Below are 24,046 nucleotides of genomic sequence, written 5' to 3'. Positions count from 1 at the left end.
TGCATCCATTTATCAAATATGGTGCAAAAATTGACACAAAATTTGCATCAAGTTTTGCACCAAATCTTACACCAAGTTTAGCACCAGGTATTACAATAGGTTTTGCACCACGTTTTGCACCAAATTTTATGCCAAGTTTTGCGTCATCCTTTACACCAGGTTTTGTTCCAGGTTTTGCATCAAGTTTGGCACCTAATTTTGTTTGACATACTTTTGCATCCACTTTTTGCACCTACACTTGCATCAACTTTTGCATCGACTTTTGCATCCTTTTTTAAATCATTTTTTGCATCCATTTTTTCATCCATTTGTGCATCCCTTTTGTGCCAAGTTTTACATCGAGTTTTGTGTCTAGTTTTGCATATAATTTTGCATCTACTTTTGTTGCATCCACTTTTCCATCTTGTTTGGCATCCATATTTACATCCTCTTTTGCATCTATTATTGTACCCACTATTGCATCTAATATTTTTGTGCCACAATTAGCGCCTAGTTTGGCACCTCCTTTTGCACCCACTTTTGATTATAATTTTGCATCCACGTTTGCATCCTCATTTGCGTCTAGGTTTTCATCAACTACTACATCTATTTTTGCATCCCTTTTTGTATCCAATTTTGGACCAGGATTTGCATCGGGTTTTGTGTGTCGTTTTGCATCTACTTTTGCATCGACTTCTATTGCATCCACTTTTGCACACAATTTTGCATCCACTGTTGCACCCATTTTAAATTTCACTTTTTGCATCCCTTTTTACATCTTCATTTGCATCATACTTTGATTCTTTTTTTGCATCTATCATTACATCCACTTTTGTTATGCCACAATTTGCACCATGTTTTGCACTCACTGTTATATCCACGTTTGCTTCCAATTTTGCATCCATGTTCGCATCCTCTTTTGCATCAAATATTGCATCTATTTTTGCATCCACTTTTGTGTCAGGTTTATGCATTGGGTTTTGCATCTTGTTTTGTATCTACTTTTGCATCTACTTACATTGTATCCATTTTTTGCATCCAATTTTGTTTTGCCTGTTGCATCAATGTTTGCTTCCACTTTTACATCCATTTTTGCATCTTATTTTGCATATTTTTTTGTCTATTGTTACATCCACTTTTGTTGCACCATATCTTGCGCCTACCATTGCAACCACATTTGCTTCCACGTTTGCATCCCCTATTGCATCCACTTTTGTTTCATCCATTTTTGCATCTACTTTTGTGTCCGTTGTTGCATCCACATTTGTTTCACCACAATTTGTGCCAAGTTTTACACCTACCATTGGACCCATGTTTGCTTCCACTTTTGCCTTCATGTTTGCATCCAAGTTTGCATTGACAACTGCATCTACTTTTGCATCCACTTTTGTGTCAGGTTTTTCATGTTGTTGTGCATCTACTTATGTTGTATCCACTTTTCATCCAATTTTACTTCTATTGTTGCCCCCATTTCTATGTTCGCTTTTGCATCCCTTTCCCAACACTCATCATATTTTCTACATTGATGATATTCCTTATGGCATTGACAATTATGAACAATTGATGACAATGATGAAAATGAAGATGATGGCGATGACATGAATTGTGATTATGATGATAGAGACGATAGTGGTTACAATGACAATGATGATGATGGCAATGATTATGATGATGACGATGCTAATGATGTTGGCGAATCTTCCCAATTTTAGATGTTGTCATTGTCATAATCATAAGCATTATCTTTGGTGTCATCATCATCATTTTCATCTAGGTCATCATCAAAAACTATAATGGCATGAATGATGATGATGATTACAGCAATGTCGATAGAAATTACATTAATGATGATGATGGGGATGATAAAAATGACAATGACGATGATAATGGTGGTGATGATGATGATCATCGATCATCTCTCAAAAATAGAGTTGTTATTTCTCTTACGTATATCAATGTGTCCTAAACAACCCTTTTCTAGCACTGATCACATTTTTTGGGTTGATGATATTTCTTACAACATCTACAATTATGAACAATTGCAAACAATGTCCATAATGATGATGATGATGACATGAATGGTGATTATGATGATAATGTAATGATGGCAATAACAATGACAAGGATGTGATGATGATGAAAATGATTATGATAATGAGAATGACCTTACAATATTATGGATTCGTGAACAATTACTAGTTTCAATACCATCTTCTGGATACGTATTACTATCATACTTTTTAGATTTTCTGTCTCTCTTGAGGTATCTTACTATAATGGTGTTGTCAACACTAGAAAGATATCTTGTTGTAATGGTGGTTCTAATGTTAGCACTAGCAAAGTTTTTGTTAAATTTTGGTTAAAAAAAACCGATTTATGCAATTATTTTGACAATCTATGTAAAAAAGTAAATAACATCCAATTATTTTGACTGTAGTCCCATTGATTATCATGAATTCACCAGTCCGAAGACCATCTTCTACATACATATTATTATTAAACTTTTTGCATTATATCCCTCTTATATCTTGTTGTAATGGCAGTATTAGCACTAGAAAAATATCTTGTTGTAATGGTGATGTTAGTATTAGCACCAAAAAAATCACTAAATATAATTCCCTAAGTCCTATATATAAGAAAAATCAAAAGAAAGAAAAATAATGCCCAGTGAATGGTAACTCATGTATTCACACCCTCTTTGGAAAACATATGAATATATACACTCCTAGTCACATTTGATCACATGTTTGTGATGGTTAAATCATGAAGTCCTCTTTTCCCCTTTCATTTTCACTTCATCATTTAAGCACCTAATTGAGGATCTAGGGAATTTTTCTTGCCTAAGGGTTTCATGTCTACTCTTGGTTTACTTATGTCACACTACGGTCAATCATGTGACGAAGTGATATACTTAAGTTTGTGGAGTTATTAGAACAGTGTATTAAGTTAGTCACCACACACACATGTATTACATGTCATTGATCCACATGTGTGGGTTGGAGACTCATTGCTTGAGAACTTTAATGGATACTACTTTAGCTCCTTGATGGTATATCTTACAAAATTGCTTGGTAAACATTGTGATTCATCCTTTCTTTTCCTCGAGACACTTGATAATATTGAAGTCAGTCCCAATAATCCACGGAGATGGGGAGTATAAATTACTGTGCTGGAAATAGAATTGAGAAATAGAGGTTTTCCATTTGCGATATTGGAGTCATAGACATTGGATACATTGGAGTCTATGATTTGGATATTGGAGTCTATGATTTGGATATTGGAGTCATAGACATTGGATATTATTGGAGTCATAATGCGAAAATAGGTAAACATATTGGTAACCTTGATGTCTTGATCATTCCAAATAATAACCATTCCACCCAAGTATATCTAATCATCAATCACTACTATTTGGAAATTTCTACCCCATTTTCTAATTATATGAGGTAGAACCTCACTTAATATTTTTATTTCTTATATCAACATTATTGATGGCTGCTTTGCATACCATTTTTCTTTTATGAGTATTTGTTTTCCTTTACTATTGAGGTCCCTCATGTTCCATGAGACTATTTTCATGGATAATTTACACCGAAAGGAAGTATAATGTGACTAAAACAACATGTTCCAAGATTTATGTTATTGGACAATGCCACTTCATGACTCCTATATTTCCTTAACCTGGGACTGAATGGTGAACTTGATAGCCTTAAGGGAAATTAACTAATGAAAATCTCAAAAAGAGGTGACTTTTGACTTTATCACATATAAGTTAATATACTAAAAAAATATCCATAAAAATTTCATCAATCAATGAATCTTTAAAAAAAATATCCAAAACAATTTCATCAAGCAATGAAGCATTACATTATAAATTACAATCTATAAACCTTTTGGGAACTTTTTGCTAAACCATGTTCAAAACCAACATATTTAATATTAATATTTAACAATAATATGGAAAATAACACATTTTCATAAATTAAATAACATGTTATCAATCCTAAGAAATGTCACTAACATAAAACTAAAAAGCATGCAACTAATTGGAATGACCACTCAAGACCACCATAAGACAATTAATCTATTAAGACAAGGATTAATGGGGAAAGAAATCTACAAAGGACAAAGGCAAACCTATTTTAACTTTATTGTTTTATTAGGTGCAAGTTGAACATCTCAATATATAATGAAGAGAAGAATTAATTTTGTTGCATTGAGAAAACCCAAGCACATTCTATAACTTAGCAAGGAAGAGATGTATAATACCCATCTCAGTGACACAATGCATGGCGTTAAGTTACTTTTTGATATATAATTTAAAGTTATATCATAAAATCACAAATTTAGCATGAATGGATGTTTAAAATTCATTTTTATAAAAAGAAAATATAATTTTTGTTATAAAAAAAAAACCAAAAACTAAACATATTTTTTTAGAAATAAAAATAAAAATACTAAACTGAATATATATTAAAAAAAACCTAAAATTAAGCAAATATATATTTTTTATTTATTTATTTATTTTTATTTTTATTTTTTAATTTAAAATAATTTTTAGAATTTTTTGAAACACTTCCCTCCATTCTAAGAAGCAAAAATAATAATAGAAATAAGGACAGACCAAAAATATTCCTTTCCTTGGTAAGTTTTTCCCACCATTCATTCCACTCACTTGAGTTATTTCATAAAACAGATATAAGTGTTATTTCACACTCTTTTGGCAAAGCCTATTGAGCTTCTCTTATGATATATCTATTCCTTGATGGAGTCCTTGATATATTGACCAAGTTTTGATTCCTTGGAGATTAATTAGAGCAAAGAAAACATGAGTACTGTTAATTCCAAGTTCAATGCCTCTAATGGTAGACACAAGGCAAGGGAGGGGTTGCTATCGTGGTCATAACTCCAAGTTCATTGTCTCTGATGGTGGACGAGGCAAGGGAGGGGGTTGCGGTCATGGTTCTAGTCATGGAGTTTTCTCTTTTACATTATATGTAGGGAGTTCAAAGAAATTTGAAAGGAATCATTGTCGTCACTAGGTATAATGGATTAAGTGTGATAATGGATAAAATGAAGTAATTATTTGTGAGCATTTTTTCTTGAATGAACATTAGGATCCATCTTATTATAGAGAAAATTACATGCATTAAAAACAACTCAATATTTCATGTGACATTCATATTGTATGCGACTTATTTTTCATTAAAAACAATTTACTTTTTCATGTGACATTCTTTTTTTGTTAAAATTTCTTCTATTTCTAATCTCAATTACAATTGTAATTTGAAATAAAGCTTCCAATAAATATTAATTTACCAATTCTGCATGGAAATCATAAGAAACATTCACAATATAATGAAGAACAAATGGGTACCTACTTCATATGGATTAATAAATGCTTTTACTACTTAATGTGAATTACAAGTGTTATCTTAGTTGGATCTCCAATATATCTTAAGCCATATATTCATTTCATTTTTAGTACTATTAAAGGTTATTATGTCCTACCTCATTTTATTGTTAGCATTGTAATAAAAATATGCATTTTGCTGTAGAATTAGTACTAACATGTAATATTGATTTTTTTTCCAGAACGCTATAGGTAATGACCACAAAGATGATGATATAGACTATGTTTAGATTACATCATATATCAGAGATGATGATGATTAGGATGGCGATGGCATTGGTGATGATTATGTGGATGATATTATCAGGATGGTCAGGATGATGATCATGGAAATGATCATGAGGATGAGCTTGACTATGATTTTCGTGGTGCTAGCTAGCCATGCGTTATTTTTTATATTTAGTTGGATGTCTTAATATGGTAATCGTACATTTGAATTTTAGTTTATTTGAATAATGATGATGATACTATCGGCACTATCTTGTTACCTTATGAATATGTTGAAAATTGTTTACAATTTTTTTATGAAGAATTATCATGTATGACGAGATTCCTATTTTTTTATGGATGTTGTGAATTTACCTTAACATAATGATATCTATGAAACATTTTTAGTTGGTAATCTTACATTGACTTTTAGTTGATTTGATTAAATATGATGATGATATTATCATTTTTATCTTGTTATTTTATGTATATATTGAAAATTATCAACATTATTTTGATGGAGAATTATTATGTATGATGATATTACTATCTTTTGATGGATGTTGTGAATTTACCTTAGAATAATGGTGTTCATGAAATATTTTGATATGATAATCACACATTTCAATCTTAGTTGATTTGATTAAAGATGATGAGGATATTATTAGTATTATCTTGTTACTTTATATATGTGTTGAAACCTATCAATGCTTTTTTATGGAGAATGATTATGTATGATGATATTACTATTTTTGGATGTAATGTTGTGAATTTACCTTGGAATAATGATATCTACGATAAATGTTGATTTAGTAGTGATATATGTATATTGAAAATTGTCAATGATTTTTTGATGGAGAATTGTTATATATGAGGATACTGCTATATTTTTTATGAATGTTGTCAATTACCCTTAAATTTGTTTACAAATAATAAGTTATGAATTTGAATTGTGATATATTCTTAAATGTTTTATACATGAAAATACCTCCTCATCATCTTGGAGGAGAATACTATGCTGTTGGTTGAAATACCCCTTTCTCCTAAACTATATAAGCCTATAATATAAGTTATGTACGATGAGGACCACGATATCCTAGTCTATAACAAGTTGTCCCCTTCATCTAACTTTTGTTATCAAAATTCTCACATTAGAGGAATTTTCAACTCAAAAAATAACCACTTAAGAAAAAATTAAGAAACTAATAAAATAATGCCATGTAGACAATTTTTTAATATATCATTTTTATTATTCTTTTACCAAAATTACCCAAATAAATGGCACATTTATCAAAATAACTGTATATGTATTTTATATTTAAATTAATATATTAGCACAAGATTTAATAAAATTTAAATTAAAAAAAAAACAAATTTAAATTAAAAAAGCAAATTCAAAATTTAAAGGAAATTTAAATTTAAATTTAAATTACCCAAATAAATGTCACTTTTATCACCATCTACATGTATTTTATATTGAAATTAATTTATTAACACAAGATTTAAGAAAATTTAAATTTCAAAGGAAAATTTAAAATATAAATTTAAGTTACTCAAATAAATGCACTTTTTTCAAAATAACCATATGTTTATATTTTATATTTAAATTAATTTATCAATAGAAGATTTAATAAAATTTAAATTAAGAAAGTAAATTTAAAATTTAAATTAAATTTAGGATTTATGATTTTATATTTAAATTTATTTATTTAACACGCCATGATTTACTCTTCATTAACAATATTCTCGATATTCTAATTTGTATAGATTAAGATATTAATTTAATTTTTAATATTTAATATAGTTTTGGGTCACTTGGGCACTATTCACAGTTAAATTAGGTAAGTTATATTATTAAAAAAAAATCCACTGCCTAGTCACACTTGTATGTCTTTTAAATTTTAAAGGATTTTGATTGGATTACACATTATGCCATGGAAATTCAAAGTTAACATTTTAAAATGAAAATTCCTCTAATGCGAGGAGAAAAGCTGGAGTTAACTAGAATTTGACACTCTTGTTCACTTTTGGAAACTCATATGGTGGAATGTAATCTCTTTATCCTCATCTTTAGCTTTTTCCTAAAAAATAAAAGCATACAAAAGTGGGAAAGAGCCATAAAGCATGGGGAAGCTTTTTCCTAAGCACAAAAGCTTCTAAAAAGTGGAAAATGCCATTTTTATATGAGGAAACATTATTCATCCAAAAGCTTTTGCCAAAATTGAATTAATTAGGAATTTGGGAAATCTTCATAGCCTCCACTTTCCTATATATTGGAGGATTGGCCATTAAGGAAATGATGGGAGTTCATGTATTGTCACGCTGCTGAGATTTATCCAGAGTTTTGGAGCTAGGAATTGGGGGAGGTATTGTTGCAACTGCATCTAATGGTTGTAACTTTCCTCCAACTCCTTTATTAATATAGATTAGTTGTTCTTCCTTCCATATGCTACTATTCATTCTTTACTTATCCTATTTAACTAATGAATGTATGGGATTTTGGTTTTTATTTATTTATTCAGTAATATTTATATGTTTATGATAGTTTCAATTATCAAGATATTACGTTGTGAAGTTTTCTTTGTTCTCTCTCTTGTGTGTAGGACCAAGATTTGGAGCTATCTAGGAGCGCTTCCCAGCTACACTAAAAACTCCAACAAGACCTGCATGCGAGGACTCACATGAAATCATTCTTCTTTTCTTAATCTATACTCTAAATATTGATCTACTAAGAATCCTGAGCCTTAGAACAACCTTTCTCTTAATCAATCTATCTTAGGTTTTTGTGATAAACTGAGAGGGTTTTATGTTCATCTAACTGTGCATTAAATCCTACAGCAAAATGATATTTAGAAACTGTAATATATTTCACTATGTAATAAAATTAGTAAAATGGAAGTAAAAGTAAAACTCTAAACAAGAAGCCAGAAGTGGATGTAACCATCGATGCAAAATTGGGAGTAGAATTGGATGTTAAACTAGCCATCAAAACAAGATGAAAACAATGAGACAAAAAGAGATTTAAAGTAGAATTAAAAAGGGTGCAAAACTAGACACAAAGAATGGAACAAAATAGGGCATACAAAAAGATACCAAATTGGGTGCAAACAAGGATGTAAAAATGGACACCAAAATGAGGATGCATAGAATGGTGTAAAATTAGGATGCAAAATTGGGTGCAAAAAGGATGTCAGAAAAGACACAAAACAAGAAGCAAAATGGGACTAAAAAAGGGTGAAACTAAGGATGCCAAAAATGATGCATAACTAGATGAAAATTCAAACTAAAATCTAGGTGCAAAATGAGATGCAAATGTGGACACAAAATGTGGCAGAAAAAATGATGCAAATTTGGATGCCAAAAAGGATGCAAAATTAGACACCAAAAAGGATGCAAAATTAGACATAAAAAATGGTGAAAAATTAGACACAAAAGTAGAAAAAATGGTGTGAAAATGGGCATAAAAATGGCTTAAATTTGAATGCAACATTGGATGCAAAATGAGGTGCAAAAAATGATTCAAAACTTGGTGCAAAAACAAATGCAAAAATAATGAAAAAAATGGCTCAAAATTGAACGTAACATTAGACACAAAATGGGATTCAAAGGTGGACACAACACATGGTCCAACATAGGGTAAAAATTTAGATGCTCAAAAGGATGAAAAATTGGATGCAAGAAATGTTGTTAAAAATGATGCTAAATTGGATGCAACAAATGATGCAAAATTAGGTGCAAAAAAGGGAGACAAATGAAACGAAAAAGTGGATGAAAAAAATGGTGCAAAAATGGATGAAAATTTTGGCACTAAATCAGATTCAACATATGGTGTAAAATTAGATGCAAAAAATGGTGTAAAAAAAGGCAGAAAGACTGATGCAAAAACAGATGTAAAAATAAGTACAAAATTAGAAGCAAAAAATGGCATAAGACTAGATGCAAAAAATGGCACAAACTCGATGCAAAAAAAGGCACTAAATCAGATGCAAAAGATGGTGTAAAACTCGATGCAAATTACGACACAAAAATAGAAGCAAAGAATGGCACAAAATAGGGATCAAAAAATGATGCAAAAATAGATGCAAAAAATGGCACAAAACTAGAAGCAAAAACTGTTGTAAAACCAAATGCAAATCTTGGTGCAAAATATGATGCAAAAAATGATGCAAAATTTGGTGTAGAAAAAAGATGCAAAATTTGGCGCAAAAAAGGACGCTTTAAAAATTGTACAATAGAGCCAGATTTAGCGCCAGGCTGCTCATCCCAATGGAGAGAAAAATACACTAAAATCTGGTGCTAAATCTGGCGTAAATTGCCTGTTTTGTTGTAGTGAAAGTGGACCTATCCAAGGTTGAATGTTACAATTTCCACAAGATGAGACATTACAAGAGCCATTGTCCTAAGAATCTAAGAAATAAGAAAAGAAATAGGGATCAAGCAAATGTCACTGATGAAGCTCAATCTAAGAAAAACAAGGCTGAAGATAAAGCAGAAGTCAAGGACTTATACTACTAAGTCCTCTCTTTCACATATCCTCCCTTGGTCTTCTATTCTAAGTTATGAATTTTCTTTATGTTTTGATTTCTAAAATTTGTAGGTTTAACATGTTGTGTTAACACATTTTTAAATTATTTTTATAAGTTGTAGGTATCCCTCAAATATTGGATTAAGAGGGAGCCTCCATCATTTACCAAAATATAAGTATTGTATTCCTTGTCTCCTCTTTTGTGTTTGGTTTCTTTATCATATCAAAGAATGTATGTATTGTATGCTAATAACCTTTTCTCTTTATATTTTTCTTGGTTAGGAAAGCTTGTTGTTTCCTCGAGGGTTATGGAGGTGACTTCAAAGGATAGACTTGAAGCATGAAATAATTTCTATTTAATCTTGTCGATATTTGATGTCCTACAAGGTTCTTTAAGGAATAAATCAAAGGTATACCTTAGAATATAAACTTTAAAAGTTCTCTTCATAAAATGCATGTTCATTCTCTTTTAAATTTGCTCTACATTACTGAAATCGTTATGTCTAGGATTTTGAATCACAAAGATTCTTGTTAGGGTGATTAATCATTAGATTGAATCTACCCTCATTATATTATCATTATTGTGGACCCCTAAAAAGGTTCATTGTAAAACCCTAACCTAAGGGTATGTCGATGCTAATATTGAAACCCTAGTCTACTTAGGGTTGTTGATGAAATCTAGAATTCCTATTCTTTTAATGTTTTGGAATTGTTATGATAAAAACCCTAGCCCTTTAGGGTTTGTTGTTAATGTCTATACTATGTATTGACACCCTAGATCTTTAGGGTTTGTAAACAAATTCCTTGTAAGTAAGATTTTAGGAATGAAACCCTATGTGTATATTAGTGTGATCGAAACCATACTCTGAATGAAATTGTTATATACCTAATTTTGATGTATTGATGTTTGTGTCTTACCTAGTAGATATTGCTAGTGCATGATTATGAAATCCTACATATATATATGCTAACCTAGTTATTGATGTTCATAGTTTGTGAATTCTAGGGTTTGTAACAAAGCCCTAGTAGAAGTTTGATATTCTAGGATATAATGATATTGTTTCCAATATGATTTAGTCTCGTTGATAAAATTTAAGGTTTGCAACAAACCCTAGTAGAGTCTAACATATAAATTCTGAAAATTGTTGATCCCTTAGATGCATTATAGAACTAATATCTAAGGCTTTATGTCTCGAATATGGATGCTAGGGTTTGCAATATATCACAAAAGAGGTTGTCATATATATTTGAAAGTAATATTGAGGCCCTAGATATAATGAGACTGATATCTTGAATAAGTTGCTTGAAGATGAAGTCTAGGGTTTATGACAAAACCCTAGCAAAAAGTTGATGTCTAGCTTATGTGTCTTATAACGAGGTTCCAGTATTTGATGTCAAAAGTTTGATTGTTTTGATGCTTCCATTGACAAAATTAACTTCATGGTTCTATATATTTGTATTTGGTTGTACTTGTTATTAAATTTTTGCAGGTACATAATCTTTAAGATGATGAAGATGCTTAGATGATATTAATAAGCATGATGAACGAAGTCATATAAATAATGATGATCAAGATAACCTTGATACCATAAGAAGGGATGGAGCCATGAAAATTTCTTCGATTTTATAAAGGAAGGAAGCAGATAATCTCCCTAAGTTGAGAGGGAGCTAGGATAAAAGAAAAGGTATATCTCCCCAGTTAAGAGGTAGAGCATATTATGACAATGAATACCTTGAAGTAAGAAAAAATATTATTGATGAATATGAAGTTGCAAACAAAAGACTTGAGAAGATCTGAGGATGTATTTGGTGTTGTTGAAGAAATGACAAAAGAAGAAAGCTTCCGACAAATTGTATATGAAAGGAGGATCAGGATTATTAAGGACCCCGAAGGTTTGCGTTTACTTGTATATATATTTGAAAGTTTATTTTTGATTGGGGTTTGTACAGGTAAATATGTCCATGAAGAAGGATGAACACTTGAGAAGCATGCTTGGGAAAATGGATATATCTAATTTATTAGGGAGAGTTGAAGCATCCAATGATGGATGCTTGGGAGGACATCTGGACAGCTTGTGTGTTGATGTCTAGATCCTGAAGAGGGAGGGTGGCGTTGGTCGAGATATGACCTTGGATACGCACCTAGATCCCTAGGTTGATGGCTAGTTAGTAATCCTGATGGTACTTGGACTGGCTAAAAGCTTTAGTCCATCTTAGTCCCACCTGGATAGATAACCTTGGTCAAGTATCTAGTCTGTGGCATTGAGTGTTCCTGAACTCTTCGTAGTTCATTGTGGAGATATTCTATGTACCTCTATATAGTTGTAATTATGGATACCTCGCTAGTTAAGAGGGAGTGTTGAAGAATTTAACTAGGTTCAATCTTTGTAAATGTATTTAAGTCACAATATAATGTATTTATCAAAAGAAAAAAGTGAAATTTTATTATTATTAAAATTGACTTATTAAAGCATGGGTTTCATGCTTGGGTAAATTATTTTTAGGTAAAAGCCTCCATTACAAGCTTCTAGGGTTTGTGTCAAGTGTCCTTGTCCACGTCATAATGTAAAGAACCCTTCTTGTGAATTATTTGTAAAAAAAGAAATTTATTTTATATTAAAATTAGTTTTTAGGCCTCCTCCATCAAGTCGGCCTCAAAACTAGACAATTCAACCTAAAACTGGGCAGCATAATCACTAGATAAAGGCTGCAACTTGACCTCATTTGTCACACACACACAACAAGTTCGATCTGCAGTTTATGGGCTGAGAAAAAGTGTGAATTTCAAGGAAGAAGGAGAAGAAGGATAGTGAAGAAGAAGAAGGTATTTCTCAAGAACAAAAGGTCGCTCTCTCTTTCCCACACGTGTGAAGTTGTGCAACTGCTGAAGGGGGGCCAAAATTCTGTTGTAGTCGGGAGGTAGAAACTCTACTGCTGGGGGCCGAAATTATGCAACTCGAAAGTCGAATGACTAGATTTAAGGTGTTGGATAAGAAGAAACTACTATATAATCTTATAAGGTTGACTTGGTGGAGGAGGAAGGTTTATTGGTCTAGGCTCTTGGTCCATCTCAATTTGAATTACTGAAGGAAGAGTTCTTTACTAGGTTTTCCCCTATATGGGGGTTTTAGCTCTAGTTGAGTGCCTATATCCAGTGTCCCTGATTTTTGTGTTTTGGTTTTGGTAATTTCTTTATGAACTAATTTAAAAGGGAACATGAAATAAATAATAAGAATTCAAAGATATCACAAGTAATTATCAACTAGAGAAAAAAAATTGCCTTTCTGATTTTCCAATAAACTGGAGAATGATATGTAAGGTGTGACAACAGCAGATAGCATATAGAACAAACACCTATGGGACACATATTTCTTAAGAAAGAATTTGGCATTATACCTCGAACTGGATGGAAGATTGATCCATTTTGGAACTTAGTTTTTCAAATTTATCTTCTAACTGTTGAAGTTGGGTTTGATGCATGTTCTTTAGAATTGACGTTGCAATTCAATCAAGAGAGAATCGTACAATGGAGATGGGTCTACATAGTTCTAATTCCTTTGGGACAATTGCAGAGGTATTTACAGGAATACTTCCAAATCTTTATACACCTCCTCGTGACTTTAATTTTGGTATTGCAACAACAGAATCTGTAACCCAGGATGATCCTCTTTTACATGATTTTACTATTAAGGAAATGAATGATAAATTTCTTCACCTTACCAAAGAACATGCCAGGGACTATGGGTGAAGATTTCCAATATAAAAGTGTAGGTACTTGGTTCATATATATGGATAAACTCATACATTATGTGAATAAGGATGGTTGTGTCAATGCCTTTTGCTCAAATCCAACTATCTACAAAGAAGAAAAATATGCATCTAACAAAAGTTGGCCTCTAAGGACAAGAGACTTTTTCTCATATGTAGACTATTCAAATGCTTACTAGACTGGATATTTCACCAATCGGCCTACTCTGAAAGGTTACGTGAGAGAACTATCACCATTTCTGCAAGCAACAAGGGAATTCAAGTTCCTAGTAGGAATAAATAATGGAAGTTTGAACACTGATTCTTTGAAAGAAGCAATGGCTTTTTTGTGTCAACATGATATAATATTTGGTACCTCAAAACAACATGTAGCTAATGATTATGCAAAATGACTTTCAAATGGCTCTATAGAAGCTGAGAGTGTGAAGAACTTGATGTTGCTTTGTCTTATGAGTGAAAAGTCAAATAATAATTGTGGAGATAAAATTCCCACTAGGTATGGTGTAGGAATTTACAGGGTAAGTTCCTCAGACAGAACACCAAAAGGACACCGCTCACAACCAGATCACAGATCAATACACCAGTATTTTGACGTGGTTAAAACCCTCAAAGAGGGAAACAGTCCACGACCTGAGCCAACGCGGCCACTTCAGGCAATTTATTAATAAAAGAATGAAAATTTACATATGTTTCTCTCATGCACGGATTACCCTACAAATGACCCTCCATGCGCTTTAAATAGAATTCATGGACCAATCGGGTGTCAAGCCATGGATCAAGTGTCGGTAATACCGAGGAGAGAATGAACCGTCGGATCACTACATATCGTGATTGTCGGATTGTAAGTTACAAAATGTACAATGGTAAAGAAACACACTTTACCTAACTCTATACCTAACTCTACACTAGACCAAGTTGTACTTAACTATTTCCTATGTGTCGGAATATCCTAACATCCCCCCTTAAGAACAACTTGGGATAGGATTGAAGGATTTACAAATATGACACAATAGGAGAAGGAAGGAGGCACTAGAGCCTATCCCCCCTTAGTGACAACTTCCTGAACTCCAACCATAAATCGAAGTTTAGTGTACTTCGCCTCTGTGAGAACCTTTGTGAAGATGTCTGCAACTTGATCATCTATTGAACAATATTGCACTTCAAGAACATGGTCGTGAATGAGTTTTCTGATGAAGTGCATGTGCAGTTCAATGTGTTTGCTGCGCTGATGTTGGACTGGATCTTTGCATAGCTGAATGGCACTTTGATTATCACACCAAAGTGTAGTCGGATGCTGCTGGGAAAAGCCAAACTCTGACAGGATCTGACGAAGCCACAAGGCTTCCTTACTAGCTTCTACGGCACCATGATACTCTGCTTCTGCTGATGAAAGAGAAATGGCAGCTTGTTTCTTACAAGCCCATGTAATAGGTCCTGAACCAAGTGTGAACACATAACCGGCAGTAGACTTCCGATCATCAGGGTCACCAGCCCAATCGGAATCAGTGAAACCAACCAATAGAGGAGCTGCTTCGGCACTGTAATGAATCCCAAACTGAACTGTACCTCGAACATAACGAAGTATTCTTTTAGCTGCTTTCCAATGACTTTCACTGGGGTTTTGCATGAACCGAGCAACAAGGCCAACAGCAAAGGAAAGGTCAGGACGAGTATGGGTTAGATACAAAAGTTTTCCTACAAGTTGACGGTATAAGGTAGCATCAACTTCAGGAGAATTACAAGTGACTGAAAGTTTGACTCCAAACTGAAAGGGAGAAGGGGTTGGCTTACAATCTTCCATGTGAAAATGACGTAGAATATCACAAGCATACTTGGACTGGGAAAGGGAAATACCCTCCTTGGATTGCAAGACTTGAAGACCAAGAAAATAGTGTAAGTGTCCTAAGTCTGTCATTTCAAATTTCCTTTTAAGGCTAGACTTCACATGGTTTATAAGGTTGGGATCACTGCCAGTAAGGATAAGATCATCAACATAAAGAACAAGGATGATAAGAGAGTTGCCCACTTTCTTGGTGTAGACAGTATTGTCAGAATGACACCTAGAAAAGCCAGATTCTAAAAGAAAGCTATCCATTTTGGCATACCAAGCCCGAGGAGCTTGCTTGAGACCATAAAGGGATTTCTTAAGTCGACATACAAGGTTGGAGTCTGTTTGTATGAAGCCAATGGGTTGTTCCATATAGATTTCTTCATGCAAGTCCCCATGCAAGAAGGCAGATTTAACATCCATCTGATGGACTTCCCATTTGAAAGAGGCAGCAAGGGAAAGAACAAGGCGGATAGAGTTCATTTTGGCAACAGGAGAGAAGGTTTCAGCGTAGTCAATGCCTTCAACCTGTGAAAAACCTTTAGCAACAAGACGAGCTTTATGTTTATCAACTTTCCCATCTGGTCCATACTTGGTTCTGTAAACCCATTTGCATCTAACAAGTTTTCGTCCCTTTGGTAGAGGAACAAGATCCCATGTATCATTTGCCAACAATGAATGATATTCTTCATTCATAGCTGCTTCCCAATCTGGATGGCCTGAAGCTTCTGCAAAGGTGTCAGGATCATAATTTACTAGAGCTTGGGCCAGTAAAGAAGAGGCTCTCTCGAACTGAGAACGTGTACGTCGCTGATCTGTAGGATCACCGACAAGATCACCTGCTGCATCTCGAGTAGCACGAACCCATTTTGGAAGCTCAGGAGTTGAAGGAGGATCCTGAGATGGTGGGGGAGGATTGTCGTCCTCACTTTCATCATCTGAAGAAGAAATGTTTTCAAAGGTAGAAGATATAGGGAGAGGTGGCACATCCGCCGGACTAGGCTCACAGGCCGATATATTTTCATCAAATTTTACATCTCTTCTAATGATAACATTTTTGGACTTAAATGGAATAAGTCTATAGCCTTTGACATCTTCAGAATATCCAACAAAAGTACATTTTTCACTCTTAGGTTCTAAAGCTTTATGCTTTTCATCTGGAATATGGGCCCACGCTTCACTTCCAAAAACACGAAAGTGACTTACATCTGGTTTGATTGAGCTCCATGCTTCTTCTGGAGTGATATTCTTTAAAGCATTAGTAGGAGTGCGATTTATTATGTAATTTGACAGTTAATTGCTTCTGCCCAAAAACTAAGACCAAGTCCTTTAGATTGTAGCATACAATTAGCCATTTCCTTTAAGGTGCGATTCTTCCTTTCAGCTACACCATTTTGTTGTGGAGTATATGGAACAGTATGTTGCATTTGAATTCCATTCTCAGTGCAATAGTTGATGAATGTGTTTTTAACATATTCTCCGCCATTATCAGATCTTAACTTAAGAATTTGATGTCCAAATTGTTTTTCAACAAAGGCCTTGAAGGCCAAAAAAGTGTTAAATACTTCACTCTTGAGTTTTAAGAAGTATACCCAAGTGTGTCTGGAGAAATCATCAATGAAAGTTAAGAAATACTTGCACCCATAGAATGACACAACTGGAAGTGGACCACATAAATCACTATGCACAAGCTGTAAAGGGGCTGAGGCGTGCCAAGAGGCACGTTTTTCAAAACTGTCCCGATGATGTTTTCCGAGTACACATCCGGAACAAACACCATCTCTGCAAGATACCATAGGAAGACCTGTCACCATATTTTCTTTACATAGATGCTGAAGGGAGCGATAGTTTAAGTGACCAAATCGCTCATGCCAAAGTTTGCTCACTTCATCGTTATGAGCAACAAATACTGAGGGAAGATTTGATGACCCAAAGTTGTGAAACTTATACAACCTTGTAGAATCATCAGCAATGCCAGTAGCCAAAATCTGTTTAGGATCTCTTAAGTCCTTGATTACAACATCATGAGGTGATAATTCAACGATTTTACCTTCACCTGAATGAGTTATCTGATATACAGATAGAAGGTTGCAGGATAAGGTTGGAACACATAATACATCATTAAACTGACCATTGTCTAGATGAACAGTTCCAGTCCCTACAACATTAAGAGATCTATCATCACCAACATATATATTTTTGGTGTTACAATCATTTAAAGAAGAAAACATGGCTTTGTTTTTGGCCATGTGATAAGAAGCTCCAGAATCAATGAGCCACTCATGAGAATGAGAAGAAGAAGATACATTTAATGCATAGCCAGACCGAGATGATTGACAACAACATGCAGAAAGTGCCATTCCTGAAGATGAAGTTGAAGTTGAAGATTGCCCCAAATGGATGTTATGCTTCTTCATTGTTGCTTCCAAGGCTTCCATCTTCTTAAAGCATTTTGATTCTACGTGGCCATCTCGATTACAAAAATTGCAATGTCTATCAGTCTTCTTCCCTTTGTTTTTATTTGTCTTATCATTTTGTTGAAATGATTTTTCATTTTGGGGCTGAAATTGCTTAGGACCCTTGTTTGGTTTAGGACCATTCTTTTTAGGATATGAATTTTTAGGATTCTTTGAATTTGGTTGCTGCTGGGCGGCTAACGCTTTCTTGGAAGAGTTTCCAAGATTAAGAAGACCAAGGTGTAAGAGTTTTTCTTGTTCTCTTATTAAAGAATCACAAAAAGAGTCAAAGGAAGGGGGCTTGTAGTCTGTTCCTTGAGAAATGAAGGCTTCTCTTGTAGAATGGAAGGTGGAAACAAACACAGAGTAGGCTGGTCCCAACTTTGTAAGAATGGAATAGATAAGGTTACTATCTTCTTTCTTAACTTTAACACCTTCCAAAAGATATCTAAGGGTCTTGAACTTGGACAAGAAATCTTCAATGCAAGAAAAATTATTAGGGTCCAATGTAAGCAACTCATTTTCAAGTTGATGGGCTCTAATTTCATTTTTAATCCCAAAAACTTTATTGATTTGTTTCATTGCTTCATCAGGAGTATCAATTTCTGCAATATGGAATCTAAGATCTGGAGAAATAGACATCCCTATCAATCCACGTGCTTGATCTTGCCTATTTTCCCATTTAGCAGCCTTATCTTCATCCTTCGGTTTCTTTTCTTGGCCTGAGGCTATTCTGTAGAGACCTTTACTTCTAAGTAAATCCTCAATGTAAGCCAACCATTGGAAGTAGTTGGTGCTGTCAAGGGTAACTTGGTATTGACTTTCCATTTCAAAGAGAGAGAGAGAGAGAGAGAGAGAGAGGGGGGGGGGTGCTTTGGGTTTCGTGCTTGCTTTGAGAAAGCTCTTTTTCCCTACAAAACAAAAAACACAAAACCCAACACGGACATCCAAAGAAAACGAACCTTATGGCTCGAAGTTAGCTTTAGCCGAAAAACTAAATATTTTCAAAAATGAACCTTGCGGCTCAAAGTTAGCTTTGGCCGGAAACTAAATATTTTCCTCAATGTTTCTGATTTTCCGAGATCACCCTAAGGCGCAGGGAAAAGAGCATACGCATGAGAAAAATCCTTCCTTTCTGTTTCTGATTTGCCCAGATCGCACAGAGTCGCAGGGCAAAGAGCATACGCAGAAATGAAAGGTATAGATCCGGTAATAAAAAGGCTAAATAAACCGAAACCGAAATAAACAGAGAGAAAATAACAGTAAACTGCAAATAAACACTGTATACCTCCAGATCTTAAAAAAGACGCAGCTAGGGCTACCGGAAACCTTTTCGCGTGAAACGAAAGGGGTTCCTCACTGGAACAGATGCTCCCAACACAACAAAGCAGTCCTCTCGGCCCGAAAGCAGTCAGAAACAGCAGATCTAGGAAACGGCAGTCGGATGCAGTTCTACCGGCTTCATATTTGGATCACCAACGGACGCGGCCCTCAAATAGCTCTGATACCATATAGGAATTTACAGGGTAAGTTCCTCAGACAGAACACCAAAAGGACACCGCTCACAACCAGATCGCAGATCAATACACCAGTATTTCGACGTGGTTAAAACCCTCAAAGAGGGAAACAGTCCACGGCCTGAGCCAACGCGGCCACTTCAGGCAATTTATTAATAAAAGAATGAAAATTTACATATGTTTCTCTCATGCACGGATTACCCTACAAATGACCCTCCATGCTCTTTAAATAGAATTCATGGACCAATCGGGTGTCAAGCCACGGATCAAGTGTCGGTAATACCGAGGAGAGAATGAACCGTCGGATCACTACATATCGTGACCGTTGGATTGTAAGTTACAAAATGTACAACGGTAAAGAAACACACTTTACCTAACTCTACACTAGACCAAGTTGTACTTAACTATTTCCTATGTGTCGGAATATCCTAACATATGGAACTCATTCATAACATCAAAAGGTAAGTTTGTTGCAGGATGATGACTCCATGAGTACCTTAAGGCATAAATTAACCCTTGCACAATGCTTTAGTCCATATTAGTCCCACCAGGATAGATAACCATGGTCAGGTATCTAGTTTGTGGCACTGAATGTGCTTGAACTCTTCATAATTCATTATGGAGATATTCCATGTACCTATATATAGTTGTAATTATGAATACCTCCCTTGTTAAGAGGGAGTGTTGAAGAATGTAACTAGGTTCGATATTCATAAATGTATTTAAGTCACAACATAATGTATTTATTAAAAGAAAAAAAGTGAAATTTTATTATTATTAAAATTGACTTATTAAAGCATGGGTTTCATGCTTGGGTATATTATTTTAGGTAAAAGCCTCCATTGAAGGCTTGCAGGGTTTGTGTCAAGTGTCCTTGTCCATGTCATAATGTAAAGAACCCTTCTGAGGAATTATTTGTCAATAAAGAAAATTATTTTATATTAAAATTAGTCTTCTAGGCCTCCTCCACCAAGTCAGCCTCAAAACTAGACAATTCGGCCTAAAACTAGGCAGCAAAATCACTATATAAACGCTACAACTTGACCTCATTTGTCACAAACACACACAAAAGTTCGATCTGTAGTTTTTGGGCTGAGAAAAAGTGTTAATTTCAAGGAAGAAGGAGAAGAAGGATAGTGAAGAAGAATAAGGTCTTTCTTGAGCACAAAAGGTCGAAAATTTCTCTCTCTTTCCCACACGTGTGAAGTTGTGCAATTGCTAGAAGGGGGCCAAAATTTTGCTCTTGGGGGTCGAAATTCTGCAACTGCGAAATCAAATTACTGGATTAGAGTAGTTTGATAAGAAGAAACTACTATGTCATATTAGAAGGTTGACTTGGTGGAGGAGGAAGGTTTATTGGTCTAGGGTCTTGGTCCATCTCAATTTGAATTACTAAAGGAAGAGTTCTTGATTGGGATTTTCCCTATATAGGGGTTTTAGCCCTGGATGAGTGCTTATATCAGGTGAACTTGATTTTTCTGTTTTGGTTTTGGTAATTTCTTGATGAACTAAGTTAAAAGGTAACATAAGAAAAATAATAAGGATTCAAAGATATCATAAGTAATTATCAACTACAGAAAATCTTTCTGCCTTTCTAATTTTCCAACAAACTGGAGATTGATATGTCAGGTGTGAAAAAAGGAGATAGCATGGACATGATAGACCAAACATCTTTGGGGCACATATTTCTTAAGAAGGAATTTGGCATTATACCTTGCACTGGATGGAAAATTGATCCATTTGGGCACTCAGTTGTTCAAATTTATCCTCTATCTACTGAAGTTGGGTTTGATGCATGTTCTTTAGAATGGACATTGCAATTCCATCAGGCAAGAATCGTACAATGGAGATGGGTCTACATAATTCTAGTTTCTTTGGGCAATTGCAGAGGTATTTACAAGAATACTTCCAAATCTTTATACATCTCCTGATAACTTTAATTTTGGTATTGCGACAACAAAATTTGTAATCCAGGATGATCCTCTTTTACATTATTTTACTATTAAGGAAATGAATGATAAATTTATTCACCTTGCCAGAGAACATGCCAAGGACTATGGGTGAAGATTTCCAATATAAAAGTGTAGGTACTTGATTCATACAGATGAATAAACTCATACATTATGTGAATAAGGATGGTCATGTCAATGCTTTTAACTCAAATCCAACTATCTACGCAAAAGAAGAATATGCATCTAATAAACGTTGACCTCTGAGGACAAGAGACTTTTTCTTGCATACAGACTATTCAAATGCTTACTGGACTAGATATTTCATCAATCGGACTACTCTGAAAGGTTACGTGAGAAAACTATCAGGGTTTATGCAAGCAACAAGGCAATTCAAGTTCCTTGTAGGAAGAAATAATGGAAGTTTGAACACCGATTATGTGGAAGAAGCAATGGTTTTTTTGCAGCAACATGATAAAATATTTGGTACCTCAAAACATGTAGCTAATGATTATGCAAAACGACTTTCAAATGGCTCTGTAGAGGATGAGAGTGTGAATAAATTTGTGTTACTCTATCTTATGAGTGACAAGTAAAATAATAATTGTGGAGATAAAATTCCCACTAGGTATAGAAACCATTATGTACATCAAAAGGTAAGTTTGTTGCAGGTTGATAGTTCAATGATTACCTTAAGGTAGAAATTAACCCTTTCACAATGCTTTTTCATTATTGGACACCTAATCTACTAAGGGTTATGGTGCGGAAGTTGAACAACCATTGGAGTCCAAGAGACCTTGGAAGATGAATCCAACGGTCATGTCATATGTATAAATGTACATTAGTGTGAATAGTAAATGCAATTCAATGCTTTATCTTTCATATCTCTTGTCCATTACATATGTGTGTTTAACATGGTATCAGAGTTGGTACATTTCTAACTTGTTTAATCTTGTTTGAGCCACTAGTTTCGTGCCCTGCTAATATGGTTTGATTACTTAGTTTGGTTTGTTTATTCTGTGACCCCTTACAACATGAAGTAACGCCCTTTCCTACTCAAACTTTCTCACAAATCTGACTTCATGGTCCCTTTGCTCAGACCTATGCACCTAATGTTCTATTTGCCTAGTCTTACGTTATTCTCATGTTGTTGTCAACGATGCTTATGTTATTTTATCTATCTCTTTTCTGAACATTGGCTATGTCTCCTCATTGTACATTGGTTCGTTGGAAAATTGCCCCTATTCTTTTTCTCGGTGACAACGTATGGTGCATATTGAAGTGAGCAGTCAATGTTGTCATTGTTTATTGGGGTCGATGGTGTTGGTTTTAAATCAAATGGAAATATATTGAGAATGCCTCGATGTCCCCGACTTTTGTAGCTATCAATGTATACATTGGAATGTGTTGTTATATGCGATGCAGGGTGATGGCGAGAAATAATTAATTGTGTATGTGTTTCTTATAAACATTAGTCCCAGAAAATAAGCATTCATTTATGTGTGTTTTGAAGTTCGTGCATTCATTTAACAACTCAAAGATTGTGCATTGATTACTCTGTGTGTTGGTCATTCCTTCTATGTGTTGTAATTTTCGTTGAAGACTCCAGTGTACGGTGTGTTTGATTGTATGTTGGTCATATGACATGTATGTTGTATGCTTTGTATTGATTGAGAGTGTTTTTTTCAAGGTGGTTCACAGACACTGAGTGGCCGCTACATCCACGGGAAAATCCAGGTAGATCAACCCGAAGGGATCTACCCATTGGCCAAACTAGCAAGGCCTAACCCCAAGGGCATCGAGGAGATTTGACCTCATGACCTCCCGATAGGTGAGGCACTTAGCAACAGGAACTCGACCAACTGAGCTATCCGTTGGGGCTAGTTGATTGAGAGTATTGTATTAAAGCATATATGAATTTGTTGTATTGAGTGTGTTTTATTGAATTACATATGCTGTGAGCGCTGGTTGATGAAGCCTTTGTGTGTTGTAAGTCTCCATTCAGGTTTGATGAAGCACATTGATTTGGTCTCGAACCTATTAAAGCTCAACATATAAGGAGGGCCCTTGTTTTCTCAAGTAGAACTGACACACTGACAGGAAAGCAAGCGTAGGCCACGACTCGGTCTCTCTTTGTCTATATAGAGTTGTGTGTACATAGTTGTAGCTTCAGATGCATTCATTCGTTTACATGCACCACCCACGACAGACTCTACAGTAAGAAGAGGAATAAGTCTGGCCAACCTATATATAGTGTAAACAACCAGTGAATTGGGATCATAGACAGGAGGATGTTGTAGGACTAGCTCGTAGTGAGTATGAACCGCCTACGTGCTTTGGCATTGTTGGAGTCCACTTTTCATATTGGGAAGCATCCATCCGATATTGATTAGAATTGCAATAA

General features: G+C 34.5%; 1 pseudogene; it reads left to right on the top strand.

Moving 5' to 3' along the window:
• LOC149234731 (putative alpha-mannosidase At5g13980) overlaps nucleotides 1-24,046 on the top strand; it is a 45,871-nt pseudogene that overhangs the window by 4,321 nt on the left and 17,504 nt on the right.

This window comes from Pinus tabuliformis, chromosome 8 (genome assembly GCF_031772625.1).
Source record: "Pinus tabuliformis cultivar Carrire ecotype Pingquan chromosome 8, CPIR1, whole genome shotgun sequence".
Classification (NCBI taxonomy): Eukaryota; Viridiplantae; Streptophyta; class Pinopsida; order Pinales; family Pinaceae; genus Pinus; species Pinus tabuliformis.
The sequence above is the reverse complement of the archived record's forward strand: the minus strand, read 5'-3'. Positions and strand labels throughout refer to the sequence as shown.